The following is a 21,691-nucleotide window of genomic DNA, read 5'->3' as shown; positions in this document are numbered from 1 at the left end:
TCTTTGTACTCCCACATTTTACGCTCCTGGTTCAACGGTGTTATGAGGTTTTGTAAGTTGTCCCGGTAGCACGGATATAGGAGGGTGTACACCCAATAATCAGCTGTGTTGAGAATGTGGGCGATGCGGCGGTCGTTTCTCAGGCACTGCAGCATGAAATCAACCATGTGCTGCAAACTGCCAACTGGCCAAGAAACGCTGTCCCCTGCTTGAGGCGTGATCTCTGCCTGCTCTGCATCACCCCACCCTCGCTCTACATACTGACTACTGGAGCATTGTGTAACTCCCTCCTCTGGAAAGATGTCTTCCTCCTTCATTGACTCCTCCTCATCTTCCTCACAAAGTGTCCCCTGTCTAGGCCTTTGTGAGGAACCACGTTGCGCAGACTGTCCAGAAGCAGATGGCATTTGTGAGTCCTCATCCTCCACCTCTTCCACAACCTCATCCCTTAGCGCTTGCAGTGTTCTTTCAAGCAGGCAGATAAGGGGGACAGTCATGCTGACTAGTGCATCATCTGCACTCGCCATCCGCGTGGAATCATTGAAGGCATGCAAAACCTGGCAGATGTCCTTCATAGTGGCCCACTCAGTGGTTGTGAAGTCTGAACGGTGCGCAGTGCGACTTGTTTGCGCCTGATGCAGCTGGTACTCCATTACTGCTGGCTGCTGCTCACACAACCGTTCCAACATATGTAACGTTGAATTCCACCTGGTGGGTAGGTCACATGATGCGATGTTCCGGAAGGTAGAATCGGCGCTACAGAGCTGCAATGCGCGATCTTGCCATGCTGGAACGCCGCAAGTGAGCACACTCTAGGCAGAACTTGTGCAGCAGTGCATCAAGATCCGGATAGTCCCTCAAAAAACTTTGCATGACCAAGTTGAGCGCATGTGCCAGACATGGTATGTGAGTGAGGTTGCCTAGGCCCAGAGCTGCCAACAGATTTCGGCCATTGCCACACACTACCATGCCTAGCTGGAGATTCGCTGGCACAAACCACGCTCTCCTGCTTGATGGCATTCCAGAGCTCCTGCGCTGTGTGGCTTCGATTCCCCAAAGAAATTAATTTCAGTACGGCCTGTTGACGTTTGGCCATGGCTGTGCTCATATCGGTCGTAACAGGTAAACGTTTACGGGTCAAGGTGGAGGTAGACTGTGACGGCTCCTGCAGCAATGATTCAGAGGAACTGGAGTATGAGGAGGAGGCAATGTGTACAGACTGGATTCCTGCAATCCTTGGAGTTGGCAGAACACGTACAGCGCCACTCGCAAGATCTGTACCCGGCTCCACAACATTAACCCAATGGGCAGTGAGGGAAAGGTATCGTCCCTGTCCATGGTGACTGGTCCACGCATCGGTGGTGAGGTGGACCTTGCTACTGACGGCGTTTAGTAGCGCATGTTTAATGTTTCCCTCCACATGCTTTTGCAGGGCAGGGACGGCTTGCCTGCTGAAATAAAAGCAGCTGGGCACGTTGTATTGTGGGACTGCCAATGCCATCAAGTTACGGAAGGTGTCAGTCTCCACCAGCCTGAATGACAGCATTTCAAGGGACAGTAGTTTTGCAATGCCAGCATTCAGAACTTGTGCTCGGGGGTTGTTTGCTGGGAATGGCCGCCTTTTCTCCCATGCCGGTGCTACCAACGGCTTTAGACTGGGCTAGGAGTGTGAGGAAGACTGGGAACGTGGTGCTGTCGGTGGAATTACACTGGGTCTCTGGACAACAGTGCCAGAGGTTCTTCCATGGCGATCCTGTGAGGAAGCCGAACCAGTTGTGTGTGAGCTGGAGGAAGAGGCTACAACACGAGCTAAAGAGGTGGTAGGTGCCGCTGTGGGTTGGCTTAGGTCTTCAGTGTGTTTTTGTAACTCCACCACGTGCTTGGTCTGCACATGTTTCCACATATTTGTGGTGTTGAGGTTGCTGACAATTTTCCCTCTTTTGACTTTCTGATGACACAGCTTGCATTTGACAAAGCAAATGTCATCTGCAACTGTGTCAAAAAGGACCAGGCACTGCAAGTCTTGGGAGCATCCATTTTGGCTTTTGGAAGAGGCATGCTCCTAATGGGTGCCGAAGTGGAGGCTACAGGCAACGCAGTCTTCCCCCTCCCTCTCCCTCTTTGGGCCATTCGGGGAATCTCTTCCTCAGAACTGCTCCCACCACCTTCCTGTACCTCACGCCATGATGGGTCAAGGACCTCATCATCTACACTACCCTCTTCCACCAACTGCTTCTCCTGTGTAGTCTCGGCAGCACAATACGCACCAGAAAGTGGCACCTGAGTCTCATCATCAGATGTGTACTGAGGTGTGCTGACCGGAGGCACTGGCTCACCCACCTCTTCAGATTCAGAGAGACAAAGCTGTTGGGCATCACTGCATACTGCCTCTTCTTACATTTCTCGAATGCTGCTTGACTGGCCCCCTCTTTCCAAGCCAAGAGATTCAGAAAACAGAAGTAGAGATGGCTCCTGTCCTGGGCTCTCTGGCTGCCTGGGCAATTTGGCAGGTGGTGAAGAGACAGATGGGTGCTCTTCAGTGCTCTGTGCCTGAGAGGATGTGGCACTAATAGAAGTCGATGCGTTAGCTGCCATCCATCCGACAACGGCTTCAATTTGTTTGTCCCGCAGCAGCGGGGTACGGCGAGCTCCTACAAAGCTGAGCATAAAGGACTGTTCCCTGGTAAAACTGGGGGATGTTGAGTCACCGTTGCCCGCAGGAGGCACAGAATCCCCACATCCTCTCCCTGATCCACCTCCACGCCCACGTGCCTTACTCCCTGCCTTCTTCATCTTGGTAGACTGATAAAGATAGGCAGAAAAGTACTAAGGGCTTAGTGTGCTTATTCCTGAACAGCTGCTAACAGGTATAAGAAACACTAATTTTATAAAGTGTGGGCTAGACTTTAATATGAGCTAATGTGGCCTACACAACTGTAAAGTGGAGTGTTTGGTGAACTTTATTAACTTTTTGTTTTTTTTCGCAGAACAGACTACAGAGTGAGCTGCACTCACACAGAAACCGTGCAGACAGCCGTGAACAGCGCTGCAAGGCCAAAAAAAGCTCCTCTGTGTACTCCTATATAGTGTTTTTACACAATCTAGCAGGATACGGATGGAAACCCACTAATAAGATAAATTTGAAAAAATGTGCAGCAGGCAGCACTAATTGAAAGAAGGACAATGGAACAGTATGAGGCAGTGACGCACGCTGAGCTGACTACAACCATCTGTGGCGGCAGAACAGACTACAGAGTGAGCTGCACTCACACAGAGACCGTGCAGACAGCCGTGAACGATGCTGAAAGGCCAAAAAAAGCTCCTCTATGTAATCCTATATAGTGTTTTTCCACAATCTAGCAGGATACGGATGGAAAGCCACTAATAGGATAAAATGTAAAAAGTAAGCAGCAGGCTGCACTAATTAAAAAAAGGACAATGGAACAGTATGAGGCAGTGATGCACCCTGAGCTGACTACAACCAGCGGTGGCGGCAGAACAGACTACAGAGTGAGCTGCACTCACACAGAGACCTTGCAGACAGCCGTGAACAGCGCTGCAAGGCAAAAACAAGGTTCTCACACAGCGGTTGCTAAATTAGCCTGGGTAAAGCACAATGAAGCAAATCGCTATCTCAAAACTGGCCCTCAGTCAGAGCACAGTGTCCTGTCCCTAACTGAATTCACATCAGAGTGAGCCCAAAATGGCGGCGGCGACTTTTATAGTGCATCATGACATCATGACAATGATGTCATCATGACATCATTTCAGCAGCCAATCACAGCCATGCCAGTAGTTACATGCCTAACTTGCAGAACAGGATGTGCCCACACTTCTAATGATTCCTCATTGGCTGAATTAAATGAAACTGGCTCTTTGCATTATGGGAACTTCCGATTCCGGTATCCGATATACTGCGGTATCGGAATGCTCAACACTACTCATCACTAATAATAATGAGATGACTGTGACGGGGACACCACAAAATAAGAAGTTTCAGTCTATTAACTCAGCTGCCAGTGTCAAATCTAAAAATACTACTATTTTTAATATAGATAGCAACATTAAAAATACAAATAGATCACCAAAGGTTCCTAAAAATTACATTTAACATAAAGACTTTTCAAACAAGGTAATTTCCCTTGTAGATGGTGAGCCCTCGCGGGCAGGGTCCTCTCTCCTACTGTACCAGTCGTGACTTATATTGTTTAAGATTATTGTACTTGTTTTTACTATGCATACCCCTCCTCACATGTAAAGCGTAATAATTTTCTTCTGACACATTCCCTTTAACTAGGTTTTTCCACTATAGGAAGGAATTCCATAACCCACCACATTCTCATCCACTACTGATGCGTGGAATGTTTTTGGCCATAGTTCTGCAGCCGTTTCTGTGATTTGGCTCTAAGTACTACTTGCTTTGCAAGAAACATGGACACAACTGTATCCACTGTATGGGGAGCACCATAGCAAGTAAGGAGCATCGGTATCTGGACACAGTAGCATTTTTTAGTTATTTACTCCTATTTGTTATATTGATGAGTGATGACTAGACAGGTAGGTAAACTTTGGATTGGGAAAAGTGTATGGCTGTAAAGCATATCATTCCAGGATATTGGCCAATAAGCATCTAAATGCACAGTAATGCTATTATACAAACTTCAAAGATTTGTACTTAAAAGCTAAGTACAGATAGGTCTTTCCAGACAGAAAAGTACCCTCTAGCTCCTGGTTTTTGTTTCTGTTCCTTTCCCATGAGCATATAAGTGGTACCCTCAGTCATACACTTGCTCTTCATTAAGAGAAAGGTTGGCATCTAGAAAGGTCCTATTCTGTACCCATTCATCCATAACACTCTCCTCTTATACACCAAACTCTCATAATAAGCAAGCAATTTTTTTAATGATTCCTTAATAGTTAAACCAATTTATGATGATGTTGGTTTGTCATTCTCATTTCTCTTCTTCCATTTAAAAGTTTGCCTATTTAAAAAAGTGGAGTTTCCCCCTCCCTTTCTTTGCTCTTGCAAGTTTCCTTCACAAACAGCCAATTGTCACTGCCAATTAGTGCATTGTTAGCATACACAATGGCGTTACTGTAGCCAGTGGATGGTCTGCTTTTGTGCTTCTCCAGTCGGCCGTGGGGGCAGTCAAGATGCATTTAGTGCTGAGCATAACATGGACAGAAAATGCCATCAGAAACTAAGAAAAAGAAAGAGAAAAGGAGGAGGAGGTAGATGGGTGTTTGAGGAGGACCAGGGCAGAAGCATGAATGCTATTCAAGTGTTAGCCCAAGTTGGTGAAAGGGCCGATGTGCAGACCTTACATTGAAAACTCCTCTTTCAAATACAAAGACAAGCTTGGCCGTAGCAGTAATTAGTGCTCTAACTGTGTCATGTCCACTGTGCCTGCAATACCAATTGTCCCCATATTTACGCTCCCTCCCGCCAATCAAGGGATGAGAATGGGGCCACTTTTCTTTTGCCTCAGCAGTCTACTGCTTTTCATTCACATACTTTATGATTGCTTCACCATCCTAGACGTTAACCCCCTCGATGTACAAGTGTATAAACTTATAATTATTTGTTAAGTAACCTAAATGAAGAAAAAAGACCTTCAGAAGCAGTTTAGGTATCTTTCCAACTTTACCGATAATCCAGAGGAAACCCACCAAAGACAGGGAGAAGACACAAACTTCTTGCACATGTTGTCCTTGGTGGGGTTTGACCCCAGAACACATCAGACCATATGTGATCCCAGAGCATGATGATTGATGATACGATGCAACCATCACAATTCCACCATTTTATTCATGATTCTTGTCTTATACAATAAGTTGTCTAGCATGGTCTGCTAGTCGTGAGTTACGATCGTTCATCATTTAAACAATTATCTGCTTGTATAAATTAACCTTTACAATGTACTAGGTGCATACATAGATGCAAGAAAATGAAACAAAAGTAGGTGATAAAATTGATAAGAAAATATATATTGATTTTACTCGCTTTTATGGCACCATTGATTCCACAGCGCCTTATTGATATCATCTTTGCTGTCCCTGTTGGGGCTCACAATCTATATTCCCTATCACTATGACTTTGGAGTATTGAGGAATCCCATACAAATACGGGGAGAACATACAAACTCCTTGCAGATGTTGTCCTTGGTGGGATTTGACCCCAGCGCTGTGAAGTTGCACTGCTAACCACTGAGCAGATGGTTGCATGTATACAATGAGCATATGGTCATAGCATGATGTCACATTCATTGTGCACTACTAGCGGACAGTGAATACCTGCAGCTGGAATACCAGGGAACGGTGAGCTGAACTTCGGACCTTTGCAATAAACCTGAAAACTCCCATGATACATAGCTGAGATTGGTCTTCTCACCCTCCTTCAGAAGCACTTTAGGTATCTTTCAAACATTACTGATTTTTTCCCAAAGTCTCTCTGGTTTAAGGTATATGTAAATGTGATGGAATACAATCCACTTTGAATATTGTGGCAGATTTGCCATGGACTTCACCTTACAAATTGCAAAATGGAAAATCTGCTGTGAAAATCCACAAAAATAATTGCTACAAATTACTTCGCATCAAGGTGGAAGGAGCAAGGAGAGAATTACTGCGATGTTAACTTATTAAGTGGCCGTTAGTTATTTTTTCCCTGTTTACTGTCTTCTGTTATTTGTATATTTTTTATATTTATATCCTTTATTTTTGATTGTTCAACAGATATTAACATTAAAATCTAACAACAACAAAAAGTATCAACATTCGTTTTATAAAGAAGAATGAACAGGGAAGAGCTTGGGATAGGAAAGGGATGGGGAGAGGAGAGAGGGAGGGGGAATTTGGAAATGGGGAGACACAAAGAGGGAGGTGGGCAAGTCCTGTCTAAAACTTGAAAATATGCTGAAATATGGAAACACGTCATGAGCAGGGGGTTGTGTGTGCTGTAAATATGTTTATTATTTATTAAATGCATTTCTATTGATCTCATCAATAACACTGTAGTTTTATGTAATGGTTTTTATAACATTATTCATGTTGTGATGTCACAGAGCTACGGAGCAGCGTAAAGGACAAAAAGGCTACCAACGCGTTTCGAAGGGATGCGCCCTGACGTCACATCTGAGGACACGCCAGCAGATGCTGGCGGCCATTTTTTCCAGCTGTAACCAGGGACGCCACTGGCCAGGGCTCCTCTGGTAAGGCTCAGCTGCTTGTACCCCTCGCCACTCTGCCTCTGCTCTACCGGCTTCCCGCTGTACAGCCGAACGCAGCAGTCGCATCATCCAGGCACTGACACAGCCTTGGTGGGGTAAGTGCCCTATCATTCATGTGCACACGGCTACACCATTCTTGCAGTTATTAGCCGTGTAAGGACGTTTTATACTACACTGCTTTCTTACCACTAATTAGCGTGCTGCTATATTTATTTGGTTAGTGGAAACATGTGTTGGTTGCACCTATGTGTTTAGTGGCATCCTTGTCTATATCCCCTAAGCGCGGTATCTGATATTTGACTAAAGTACAATAATCTTAAATAATACAAGTCATAACTGGTACAGGAGGAGAGAGGACCCTGCCCACGAAGCCTCACAGTCTACAAATGATGGGTGAGAATACTGTAGGCGAGGGTAGAGCTGGTCATGCCATGGTTTGTTTGATTGGTGGTTACTGCAGGTTATATGCTTGTCAGAAGAGGTGGGTCTTCAGGCTCTTTTTGAAGGTTTCAATGGTATGCGAGAGTCTGATGTGTTGTGGTAGAGGGTTCCAGAGTAGGGGTCATACACGAGATAAATCTTGTATACGATTGTGGGAAGAGGAGATAATAGGGGAGTAGAGAAAGAGATCTTGTGAGGATCGGAGTTTGTGTAGGTAATTACCGGGAGACAAGGTCACAGATGTATAATAAACTTATGTTAGCAAATGACTCAACTATTTATTTTTTTGTTTTGGTTTATTGTTTAATAACAGAACACAGTCCAACCTCACTGAGAGGGAGACTGGGTCGGACTCGGAGGTTGTCATAGATCCGGTTGGGGTTGAAGAAGAGGTGGCAGGCTCATCTTTGGCCTCTTCTACCTCCATCCTTCCTGGACCATCGGCTTCTGCATCACAAAAGACAGCAGCAAGTATCCAAGATGCAGCACCACCACCCTCAGCAGCACCTGATCCTGGAAGCCAGGAAGAGCATGGGCACAGCAGCAGCCCTACTGTCCCACTGGTGTCCTCCCCACAGGCAGCTGGGGCTTTACGCAGAGGTCGCAGAAGGAGAGAGCTGCAAGCCAGTAGGAGGGATGTGGACGCTGGGGTCCTCAATTATTTGGCCACTGCAGCCATGGATGATGGAGAGGAGGCCTTTGCTCGCAGCCTTGCTCGGTACCTTCATCCCCTTCCCTGTGAGGTGAGGCTACATGTGAGAGGGTGTATTCAAATCCTGATTGATTTATGCACCTCCCCAAATGACCCCTATGAGGTTTTGGAATTTATTGAGAGAAGGCAGCTTTCACCACGTAACCTCTTGCGACTTCCACGACCTCAACAGGTGCATAGTCAATCAGGATTTGAAGCACCTCCTCCATGTGTGCCTACACCTCAACTCCTCCCCACCCAAAATCAACGAAGGCCAGCACCGTACAATATGGCAGCCTACAACCAACCTTCCCAATATAGCCACTTTTCCAGACCCATTGCTGTAGGCTGGTCCCAACCTGGGTTTGGATGACATGGCCATATTGGGGGTGGCTATGAATCCAGCCAATATGTTCAGCAGCATGAGGGGCAGAGACAATTTCCTTATGGCCAATACCCAACTGGCCAATATGAGCAAGGCCTGTATTTGGAAATGCCACACACAGCATTCACACAGTGTGAAGGACAATTGGCCCAACAAAGGCCACCTGAGCAAGACCCTGAGCTGCCGCCATCACCTCCACCAACTTACTGAAATCTGTAAGCCAAAGTTATTTTTGTTTATTTTTTTGCAGCATAACCATGTTTTGTTTAACTTTGTGCAGTAATTGAACTTTGTTCTGTTGTGGTTTAAAAAAACAAAAAAAAAACAAAAAGAAAAAACCATATGAAACAAATATGGTTTAAAGTTAAGACCAAAAGGCTTTTGCAATAAGTAAAAAATGTTGTCAAAAGCCAATTGACGTTTGTGGGACAATCATTCTTACATCACACACATATGCTCTGTTCATGAACATCTGATAATTAAGCAAATACAACACATAGAGTACAGTTTCTGTAAGCATAATATATTTTATGGTGATAATATTTTTTTAAAATAAGGAAATCTCAACTGAGAAACAGCATTATCTTGCCAGGGAGTATCACCCTGAGGAGAAACAAAATAATTTGTGAAAATATCTCTCACTTTTATTCCAGAAAGGGGACAGGGCGGAGGAGGGCCATGTAGTGTAGGGCTACTCACATTGGGCAACATTTCTTCACCAATAACAGATGATGGGCAATCATGAAGTCTTGTAAAATTGTGCAAAACAGCACACGCTTTAATAACTTCATTAATAGCAGCCTCACTCAGCTGAATGGCAGACTGGAGGAGACGCCATTTGGCACACAGAATCCACACTCCACCAGTCTACGTGCCCTGGAAAGCCTCAAATTAAAAACACTCCGCCGGTGATCCAGGTTGCGCCTGGGATAAGGCCTCATGACATTCCTTGTCAATTGGAAGGCCTCATCTCCCACAAGAACATATGGCACTGCTTCAGCATTGGAGCCTGGGAGTTGTTGTGGTGGTGGGAGATCTAACTGGTTGTCACGTAGCGGACGACCCATTATGGACGAATTGAATACCCTAGAGTCTCCTGTTCGCCCATAGGCCCCAATGTCTACAATTATAAACCTCATATTATATTCTATGGGGGAGGCTGTCTTATATACTATGGGGGTCTGCATTATATTCTATGGGGGGCTACATTATATATTATGGGGAGGTGGACTGCATTATATTCTATGGGGGGCTGTATTAGATTTTATGAGGGATGATTGCATCATACTCTTTGATGGGGCTGCATTATATTCTATGGGGAGGTGGGCTGTATTCTATTCTATTCGGGGCTACATTATATTCTATGGGGGGCTGTATTATATTTATATTCTATGAGGGGTGATTGCATCATACTCTATGGGGGGACTGCATTATATTCTTTGGGGGGTTACATTATACTCTGGGGCGGCTGCATTATACTCTGGGGTGGCTGCATTATACTCTGTAGGTGGTGGCTGCATTATACTGTATGTGAGCTGCATTATACTGTATTGAGGACTATGGGGAATACATTATACTATATGAAGAACTATGGGGTGCATTATATTATGGGAAGTGAATTGTACTACATGGATGACTATGGCGCAGCATTATACTATATGGAGCACTATGAGGAGGGTATTATGCTGTATGAAGGACTATGAGGAGTGTAATATACTATGTGGAGGACTGAGCAGTATATTTTAATATATGGAGGACTATAGGGAGTGAATTATACTATATGGAGGACTGTGGTGCACATTATAATATATGGAGGACTATGGGGTGTATTTTACTAAACAAGTAAAATGCTACATATTCAGATTGTTTTTGCCGGAACAAAAATCATTGTTCTCAGCAGCACATCGCCGGTGTAAACTGTGTGTAAAGTGTTGAACAACTTCAGTATTGTCGATCAAACTCATTTAGTGGCCTGAACTCAGCGCTTATAAATACAACCGAAATGCTTTTGTGTGATGTGCAATATATTAGCATTTGTGGCCCCATTATAAACTTTGCCTAGGGCCCCACTTTGCCTAAAACCCTAAAACCGGCCCTGCCTACAAGTTTGCAAAGATATTATACAGTCCCTATGTGACAAGTGGACCTGTGTAACTTCAAATGCCAGGGCTGAATTTTAGTCCCAGTCCGGCCCTGGTTCTTGCAAACACATTTTTGCTCCTCTTTCAGCTCTACTGTATTGTAACAATATTACACCCTGTCTGGCTGTGAGTTGAAGCTGAGAGGATCCTGCAGATGTGTCCGTTACCAGGAGAGCAGAGAGCGGCCATTACACATCATGCTAGTAACCATGTCACCTCACACTGGTAACTCCTCCTTCATGTAAAATAAGCTCTGGAGGCAGAGTTAACTCCAGGCAGCGTCCGCCCCGCAGACTGGAAGAGGTCATTTATATAAAGTGATGAAAGAGGATTTCTCAGCAGTAACACATCTGATACGAGACATACAGGTAGGACTGTTTTCAGCAGTCTATAGCCTGTATGCCCATATTAATAGTTTAGATAGGTCAGATGAGATGACAGATTCCCTTTAACCCCTTTACCCCCAAGGGTGGTTTGCACGTTAATGACCAGGCCAATTTTTACAATTCTGACCACTGTCCCTTTATGAGGTTATAACTCCGAAATGCTTCAACGGATCCTGGTGATTCTGACATTGTTTTCTCGTGACATATTGTACTTCATGATAGTGGTAAAATTTCTTTGATAGTACCTGCGTTTATTTGTGAAAAAAACGGAAATTTGGCAAAAATTTTGAAAATTTCGCAATTTTCAAACTTTGAATTTTTATGCAATTAAATCACAGAGATATGTCACACAAAATACTTAATAAGTAACATTTCCCACATGTTAGGGAGTTATAAGGGTTAAAAGTTGACCAGCAATTTCTCATTTTTACAACACCATTTTTTTTTAGGGACCACGTCTCATTTGAAGTCATTTTGAGGGGTCTATATGATAGAAAATGCCCAAGTGTGACACCATTCTAAAAACTGCACCCCTCAAGGTGCTCAAAACCACATTCAAGAAGTTTATTAACCCTTCAGGTGTTTAATAGGAATTTTTGGAATGTTTAAATAAAAATGAACATTTAACTTTTTTACACAAAAAATTTACTTCAGCTCCAATTTGTTTTATTTTACCAAGGGTAACAGGAGAAATTGGACCCAAAAAGTTGTTGTCCAATTTGTCCTGAGCACGCTGATACCCCATATGTGGCAGTAAACCACTGTTTGGGCGCATGGGAGAGCTCGGAAGGGAAGGAGCGCTATTTGACTTTTCAATGCAAAATTGACAGGAATTGAGATGGGACGCCATGTTGCGTTTGGAGAGCCACTGATGTGCCTAAACATTGAAACCCCCCACAAGTGACACCATTTTGGAAAGTAGACCCCCTAAGGAACTTATCTGGATGTGTGGTGAGCACTTTGACCCACCAAGTGCTTCACAGAAGTTTATAATGCAGAACCGTAAAAATAAAAAATCATATTTTTTCACAAAAATTATATTTTTGCCCCCAATTTTTTATTTTTCCAAGGGTAAGAGAAGAAATTGGACCTCAAAAGTTGTTGTCCAATTTGTCCCGAGTACGCTGATACCCCATATGTGGCAGTAAACCACTGTTTGGGCGCATGGGAGAGCTCGGAAGGGAAGGAGCGCCGTTTGACTTTTCAATGCAAAATTGACAGAAATTGAGATGGGACGCCATGTTGCGTTTGGAGAGCCACTGATGTGCCTAAACATTGAAACCCCCCACAAGTGACACCATTTTGGAAAGTAGACCCCCTAAGGAACTTATCTAGAGGTGTGGTGAGCACTTTGACCCACCAAGTGCTTCACAGAAGTTTATAATGCAGAACCGTAAAAATAAAAAATCATATTTTTTCACAAAAATTATATTTTTGCCCCCAATTTTTTATTTTTCCAAGGGTAAGAGAAGAAATTGGACCTCACAAGTTGTTGTCCAATTTGTCCCGAGTACGCTGATACCCCATATGTGGCAGTAAACCACTGTTTGGGCGCATGGGAGAGCTCGGAAGGGAAGGAGCGCCGTTTGACTTTTCAATGCAAAATTGACAGGAATTGAGATGGGACGCCATGTTGCGTTTGGAGAGCCACTGATGTGCCTAAACATTGAAACCCCCCACAAGTGACACCATTTTGGAAAGTAGACCCCCTAAGGAACTTATCTGGATGTGTGGTGAGCACTTTGACCCACCAAGGGCTTCACAGAAGTTTATAATGCAGAGCCATAAAAATAAAACAAAATTTTTTTCCCACAAAAATTATTTTTTAGCCCCCAGTTTTGTATTTTCCCTAGGGTAACATGAGAAATTGGACCCCAAAAGTTGTTGTCCAATTTGTCCTGAGTACGCTGATACCCCATATGTGGGGGGGAACCACCGTTTGGGCGCATGGGAGGGTTCGGAAGGGAAGGAGCGCCATTTGGAATGCAGACTTAGATGGAATGGTCTGCAGGCGTCACATTGCGTTTGCAGAGCCCCTAATGTACCTAAACAGTAGAAACCCCCCACAAGTGACACCATTTTGGAAAGTAGACCCCCTAAGGAACTCATCTTGATGTGTTGTGAGAGCTTTGAACCCCCAAGTATTTCACTACAGTTTATAACGCAGAGCCATGCAAATAAAAAATATTTTCTTTTCCACAAAAATTATATTTTAGCCCCCAGTTTTGTATTTTTCCAAGGTTAGCAGGAGAAATTGGACCCTAAATGTTGTTGTCCAATTTGTCCTGAGTACGCTGATACCCCATATGTGGGGGGGAACCACCGTTTGGGCGCATGGGAGGGTTCGGAAGGGAAGGAGCGCCATTTGGAATGCAGACTTAGATGGAATGATCTGCAGGCGTCACATTGCGTTTGCAGAGCCCCTAATGTACCTAAACAGTAGAAACCCCCTACAAGTGACACCATTTTGGAAATTAGACCCCCTAAGGAACTCATCTTGATGTGTTGTGAGAGCTTTGAACCCCCAAGTATTTCACTACAGTTTATAACGCAGAGCCATGCAAATAAAAAATATTTTTTTTTCCACAAAAATTATATTTTAGCCCCCAGTTTTGTATTTTTCCAAGGTTAGCAGGAGAAATTGGACCCTAAATGTTGTTGTCCAATTTGTCCTGAGTACGCTGATACCCGATATGTGGGGGGGGACCACCGTTTGGGCGCATGGGAGGGCTCGGAAGGGAAGGAGCATCATTTGGAATGCAGACTTAGATGGATTGGTCTGCAGGCGTCACATTGCGTTTGCAGAGCCCCTAATGTACCTAAACAGTAGAAACCCCCCACAAGTGACCCCATATTGGAGACTAGACCCCTCAATGAACTTATCTAGATGTGTTGTGAGAACTTTGAACCCCCAAGTGTTTCACTACAGTTTATAACGCAGAGCCGTGAAAATAAAAAATCTTTTTGTTTTCCCACAAAAATTATTTTTTAGCCCCCAGTTTTGTATTTTCCCAAGGGTAACAGGAGAAATTGGTCCACAAAAGTTGTTGTCCAATTTGTTCTGAGTACGCTGATACCCCATATGTTGGGGTAAACCCCTGTTTGGGCACACAGGAGAGCTCGGAAGGGAAGGAGCACTGTTTTACTTTTTCAACGCAGAATTGGCTGGAATTGAGATCGGACGCCATGTCGTGTTTGGAGAGCCCCTGATGTGCCGAAACAGTGGAAACCCCCCAATTATAACTGAAACCCTAATCTAAACACACCCCTAACCCTAATTCCAACGGTAACCCTAACCACACCTCTAACCCTGACACACCCCTAACCCTAATCCCAACCCTATTCCCAACTGTAAATGTAATCTAAACCCTAACCCTAACTTTAGCCCCAACCCTAACTGTAGCCCCAACCCTAACCCTAACCCTAGCCCTAACCCTAGCCCTAACCCTAGCCCTAACCCTAACCCTAGCCCTAACCCTAGCCCTAACCCTAGCCCTAACCCTAGCCCTAACCCTAGCCCTAACCCTAGCCCTAACCCTAGCCCTAACCCTAGCCCTAATGGGAAAATGGAAATAAATACATTTTTTTTTATTTTTCCCTAACTAAGGGGGTGATGAAGGGGGGTTTGATTTACTTTTATAGCGAGTTTTTTAGCGGATTTTTATGATTGGCAGCCGTCACACACTGAAAGACCCTTTTTATTGCAAAAAATATTTTTTGCAATACCACATTTTGAGAGCTATAATTTTTCCATATTTTGGTCCACAGAGTCATGTGAGGTCTTGTTTTTTGCGGGACGAGTTGACGTTTTTATTGAAAACATTTTTGGGCACGTGACATTTTTTTATCGCTTTTTATTCCGATTTTTGTGAGGAAGAATGACCAAAAGCCAGCTATTCATGAATTTCTATTGGGGGAGGCGTTTATACCGTTCCGTGTTTGGTAAAATTGATAAATCAGTTTTATTCTTCGGGTCAGTACGATTACAGCGATACCTCATTTATATCATTTTTTATGGTTTGGTGCTTTTATACGATAAAAACTATTTTACAGAAAAAATAATTATTTTTGCAGTCCAACAAAAGAGAAATAACGAGGGCACTCACCAGTCTTCTTATAGTGCAAAAATCGCTTACTTTATTGACGTGACATCTAAAAATCCAAGGTCGGGTTACCGATGGAGCCGAAGCTCAGGTGAGCAGGAGGGAGTGGAGACGACGGCCGTTTCGCGCTGTGCTTGCGCTTCTACGGGTCAGTCAGACCCGTATTTCTCTTTTGTTGGACTGTATAGTTGGACTTGTTTCATATACGAGGAGCACCCGAGGTGTGCAATGTGGCAGCAAAGGTTAACCCATTTAAGCACTGAAGTGTGAATTTACCACTTGGCTTGTGACCGTTCTTTTTGAAGGCAGTGCCGCCCCATTTACCCTTTTATAGAGACTAATTATTTTTGCATCGCTTTATTCTCAGGACTATAACTTTTTTATTTTTTTGCTGATGATGCTGTATGGCGGCTCTTTTTTTGCGGGACAATATGACGCTTTCAGCGGTACCATGGTTATTTATATCTGTCCTTTTGATCGCGTGTTATTCCACTTTTTGTTCGGCGGTATGATAATAAAGCGTTGTTTTTTGCCTCGTTTTTTTTTTTTTTTTCTTACGGTGTTTACTGAAGGGGTTAACTAGTGGGACAGTTTTAAAGGTCGGGTCGTTACGGACGCGGCGATACTAAATATGTGTACTTTTATTGTTTTTTTTTTTTTTATTTAGATGAAGAAATGTATTTATGGGAATAATATTTTTTTTTTTTTTTCATTATTTTGGAATATTTTTTTTTATTTTTTTTACACATTTGGAAAATTTTTTTTTTACTTTTTTACTTTGTCCCAGGGGGGGACATCACAGATCAGTGATCTTACAGTTTGCACAGCACTCTGTCAGATCACTGATCTGACATGCAGCGCTGCAGGCTTCACAGTGCCTGCTCTGAGCAGGCTCTGTGAAGCCACCTCCCTCCCTGCAGGACCCGGATCCGCGGCCATCTTGGATCCGGGGCTGGAGGGAGCAGGGAGGGAGGTGAGACCCTCGCAGCAACGCGATCACATCGCGTTGCTCCGGGGGTCTCAGGGAAGCCCGCAGGGAGCCCCCTCCCTGCGCGGTGCTTCCCTGCACCGCCGGCACATCGCGATCATCTTTGATCGCGGTGTGCCAGGGGTTAATGTGCCGGGGGCGGTCCGTGACCGCTCCTGGCACATAGTGCCGGATGTCAGCTGCGATAAGCAGCTGACACCCGGCCGCGATCGGCCGCGCTCCCCCCGTGAGCGCGGCCGATCGGCTATGACGTACTATCCCGTCCAGGGTCAGATAAGCCCAGGGCACCTCGACGGGATAGTACGTCTAAGGTCACAGAGGGGTTAACCAGGTCAGTTCATATATGACTGCACTGTCAGTTCTCCTCTTCAGCTGAATAGAGGCAGTATACAAGTCGGTAACACGCAGTCTTATTCATGACATATATGTGGATATGGGACAGAAGAACTGTAGTTAAGAAATGAAGCACCATGTTCGGAGTTTTTTTTTTTAGCTCTAATGGGTCCAAAATGCTGTGCTTATTAATTTCATAATATAATATAAATTGTCCAGAGCTTGATTTTACTGATACAAAGCTCCAAATATACCACCTTTTAGACTTGTCTTAAAGAATAAGATATTAGCTATGTCAGAGCTAAATTGGCCTACCGGAAGCAGCATCTTTCTGTCTCATAAACTGGAAGATGTCTAGAGCACAAATCATTGATACAACTATCAAAGCTCTCATAGAAAATCTTACTGGTCTTCGCGCTCATAGACTGAAACAAAGCGCCAGACAGGTGATTCCCTGATTCTCTGAATCTTCACCCCCAGAAAAACCAATTTTGAATATATTGACATATACCCAATCCCTTAAAGGCCAGTGTACAGGACAATCTGTCCTAAAAATGTCACAGCTTCAAGGCTATGGTGATTTTGTACAAAATAAGACATATTAAATGTGCATTAAAAAAAGAGCACCTATTTCTGTGCCACAAAACATTCTGCCGGTTAAAGAATTTAATGATAAAACTTTAGCTTTTAATCCAAATAATTAAAATCTCAATAGTGACCACAAGTGCATAAGGTGCCAGTGCTTCAATCAAAAAAAGAAAACACAACCAAAAAAAAAAAAAAAAAACGCAGATAAAAACCAGTCGTACAATGTTTGTAAACCACACATATGCCTCAACCTGAAGGTAGTCGATACTATCACCCCCGGAAGCTCGCAGTTTCGACACACACATGGATGCGGTGTGACGTAGGTAAGCACATCGCACAGCGCGCGTGCACCAGGAGCCGGAAATGATTCGCCGGCATGCACAAGCACGCGGTACCGAGACACACATGGAGTATATTTCAGGCAGGTAAAGAAACTGGTGGTCTAGCAATGCTCGGACATGCTGCAGGACGTATGTCAATACTCCCCTGATGAATCTAAAGATGAAACGCGTCGGGAGACATAAGCATTAGAAGAGATCAGTGGATGGAATGCCATGATTCATTACCAGACCCTGAACACTCTGAGAAGGCACCGCTTATAGACCCGGTCCCATGGATGAGTATAAACTATGATTCTTTAAGGAATATACCCATTTAAAACACTTACTGAACATATGCCGGTGTGTGCAGCTTTGTCTGGGAGGCATATATGTATTCTGGTGTAACTTGTGGGTTGGATATAATGAGACGGGGAATTGCCCTCTCTATGTTTTGTTGAGCTTGCTGCTGTGTTGTAACACCATGCGGTTAAGAGGATAACAGATATGTCTGCTGGTTACAAGTGTACCAACTGAATGTATTAGACGGACTCTTGTTGGTCTAACCAGGCAGATTTTTGCTGTGGTTAACAAGTACATATGGGGTATATACTATGAGCAATATTGCCATGTCCATGAAAAGGCATTTAATAATACCCCACTAAGGTTATAGGCGGTGGTAAGGGGGACCAAGCCAGAAAACAGAGCGGTCTCGGCAAACTGCCATACTCGTACACCTGCTCCCCTGGGGGTGATAGTATCGACTACCTTCAGGTTGAGGCATATGTGTGGTTTACAAACACTGAACTATTGGTTTTTATCTGCGTTTTTTTTTTGGTTGTGTTTTCTTTTTTTGATTGAAGCACTGGCACCTTATGCACTTGTGGTCACTATTGAGATTTTAATTATTAGGATTAAAAACTAAGTTTTATCATTAAATTCTTTAACCAGTTGCTAAGAATTAAGAATATACAGGTTATTTGGAGTACTGCCCATGCTGATAAAGTGTTTATTTAGGACTAGATGGTAGCCCGATTCTAACGCATCGGGTGTTCTAGAATATGCATGTCCACGTAGTATATTGCACAGCCCACGTAGTATATTACCAAGCCACGTAGTATATTGCCCAGCCACGTAGTATATTGCCAAGCCACGTAGTATATTGCCCAGCCATGAAGTATATTGCACAGCCCATGTAGTATATTGCCCAGCCACGTAGTAAATTGCCCAGCCACGTAGTATATTGCCCAGCCACGTAGTATATTGCCCAGCCACGTAGTATATTGTCTAGCCACGTAGTATATTGCCCAGCCACGAAGTATATTGCACTGCCCATGTAGTATATTGCCCAGTCACGTAGTATATTGGCCAACCATGTAGTATATTGCACAGCCCATGTAGTATATTGCCCAGCTGCGTAGTATATTGCACAGCCCACATAGTATATTGCCCAGCCACGCAGTATATTACCCAGCCACGTAGTATATATTGCCCAGCCACGTAGTATATTGCCCAGCCACGTAGTATATTGCCCAGCCGATGTAGTATATTGCCCAGTCACGTAGTATATTTCCCAGTCATGTAGTATATTGCCCAGCCACGTAGTATATTGCCCAACCATGTAGTATATTGCACAGCCCATGTAGTGTATTGCCCAGCCACGTAGTATATTGCCCAGCCACGTAGTATATTGCCCAGTTATGTAGTATATTGCCCAGCCACGTAGTATATTGCCCAGCCACGTAGTATATTGCACAGCCCACATAGTATATTGCCCAGCCACGTAGTATATTGCCAAGCCACGTAGTATATTGCACAGCCCACGTAGTATATTGGCCAGCCACGTAGTATATTGCACAGCCCACATAGTATATTGCACAGCCCAAGTAGTATATTACCCAGCCACGTAGTATATTGCCCAGCCACGTAGTATATTGCCCGGCCACGTAGTATATTGCCCAGCCACGTAGTATATTGTCCAGCCACATAGTATATTGCCCAGGCACGTAGTATATTGCACAGCCCATGTAGTATATTGCCCAGCCACGTAGTATATTGCCCAACCACGTAGTATATTGCACAGCCCACGTAGTTTATTGCCCAATCACGTAGTATATTGCCTAGTCACGTAGTATATTGCCCTGGCACGTTGTATATTGCCCAACCATGTCGTATATTTCACAGCCCATGTAGTATATTGCCCAGCCACGTAGTATATTGCCCAACCACATAGTATATTGCCCAGTCATGTAGTATATTGCCCAGCCACGTACTATATTGCCCAGCCACATAGTATATTGCACAGCCCATGTAGTGTATTGCCCAGCCACATAGTATATTGCCCAGCCGCGTAGTATATTGCCCAGTTATGTAGTATATTGCCCAGCCACATAGTATATTGCCCAGCCACGTAGTATATTGCCCAGTTATGTAGTATATTGCCCAGCCACATAGTATATTGCCCAGCCACGTAGTATATTGCACAGCCCACATAGTATATTGCCCAGCCATGTAGTATATTGCCAAGCCACGTAGTATATTGCACAGCCGACGTAGTATATTGGCCAGCCACGTAGTATATTGCACAGCCCACGTAGTATATTGCACAGCCCACGTAGTATATTACCCAGCCACGTAGTATATTGCTCAGCCACATAGCATATTGTCCAGCCACATAGTATATTGCCCAGGCACGTAGTATATTGCACAGCCCACTTGGTATATTGCCCAGCCACGTAGTATATTGCCCAACCACGTAGTATATTGCACAGCCCACGTAGTTTATTACCCAATCACGTAGTATATTGCCCAGTCACGTAGTATATTGCCCAGGCACGTAGTATATTGCCCAACCATGTCGTATATTGCACAGCCCATGTAGTATATTGCCCAGCCACGTAGTATATTGCCCAACCACATAGTATATTGCCCAGTCATGTAGTATATTGCCCAGCCACGTACTATATTGCCCAGCCACGTAGTATATTGCACAGCCCACGTAGTATATTGCTCAGCCACATAGTATATTGGCCAGCCACGTAGAATATTGCACAGCCCACGTAGTATATTGCCCAGCCACGTAGTATATTGCACAGCCCACGTAGTATATTGCCCAACCACATAGCATATTGCCCAGCCATGTAGTATATTGCCCAACCACATAGTATATTGCCCAGTCATGTAGTATATTGCCCAGTCACGTAGTATATTGCCCAGCCACGTAGTATATTGCCCAGCCACGTAGTATATTGCCCAGTCATGTAGTATATTGCCCAGCCACGTAGTATATTGCCAAGCCACGTAGTATATTGCCCAGTGACGTAGTATATTGCCCAGACACGTAGTATATTGCCCAGTCACGTAGTATATTGCCCAGTCACGTAGTATACAGCACAGAGCCACGTAGTGTATTGCACAGCGACGTAGTATACAGCACAGAGCCATGTAGTATATTGCCCAGCCACGTAGTATATTGGCCAGTCACATAGTATATTGCCCAGCTATGTAGTATATTGCCCAGCCACGTATATCACAGGTTAAAAGATAAAAAATAAACATATACTCACCATCCGAGTGCCCCTTATAGTTCGGTCACATGACCGTGACGCCATAGCAGGTCCTTCTCGCGCAGGCGCGCAGGACCTGTGATGATGTCGCGGTCACATGACCGTGACATCATAGCAGGTCCTTCTCGCGCAGGCATGCAGGACCTGTGATGACGTCGCGGTCACATGACCATGACGTCATGGCAGGTCCTTCTCCCATACCATCATTGGCACCGGAACCTGCCGCTTGCATGGAGCGGTCACCGGAGCGTTGCGAAAGGTGAGTATATAATGATTTTTTATTTTTGGGGGGTATTTTTAACATTAGATGTTTTTACTATTGACTCTGCATAGGCAGCATCAAGAGTAAAAACTTGGTCACACAGGGTTAATAGCGGCGGTAACGGAGTGAGTTACCCACGGCATAACGCAGTCCGTTACCGCTGGCATTAACCCTGTGTGAGCGGTGACTGCGGGGAGTATGGAGCGGGCGCCGGGCGCTGACTGCAGGGGAGGGAGGGACTAATCGGACTGTGGCCATCAC

The sequence above is a fragment of the Ranitomeya imitator genome, chromosome 7 (genome assembly GCF_032444005.1).
Source record: "Ranitomeya imitator isolate aRanImi1 chromosome 7, aRanImi1.pri, whole genome shotgun sequence".
Taxonomy (NCBI): Eukaryota; Metazoa; Chordata; class Amphibia; order Anura; family Dendrobatidae; genus Ranitomeya; species Ranitomeya imitator.
This window is presented reverse-complemented; position numbering follows the sequence as displayed.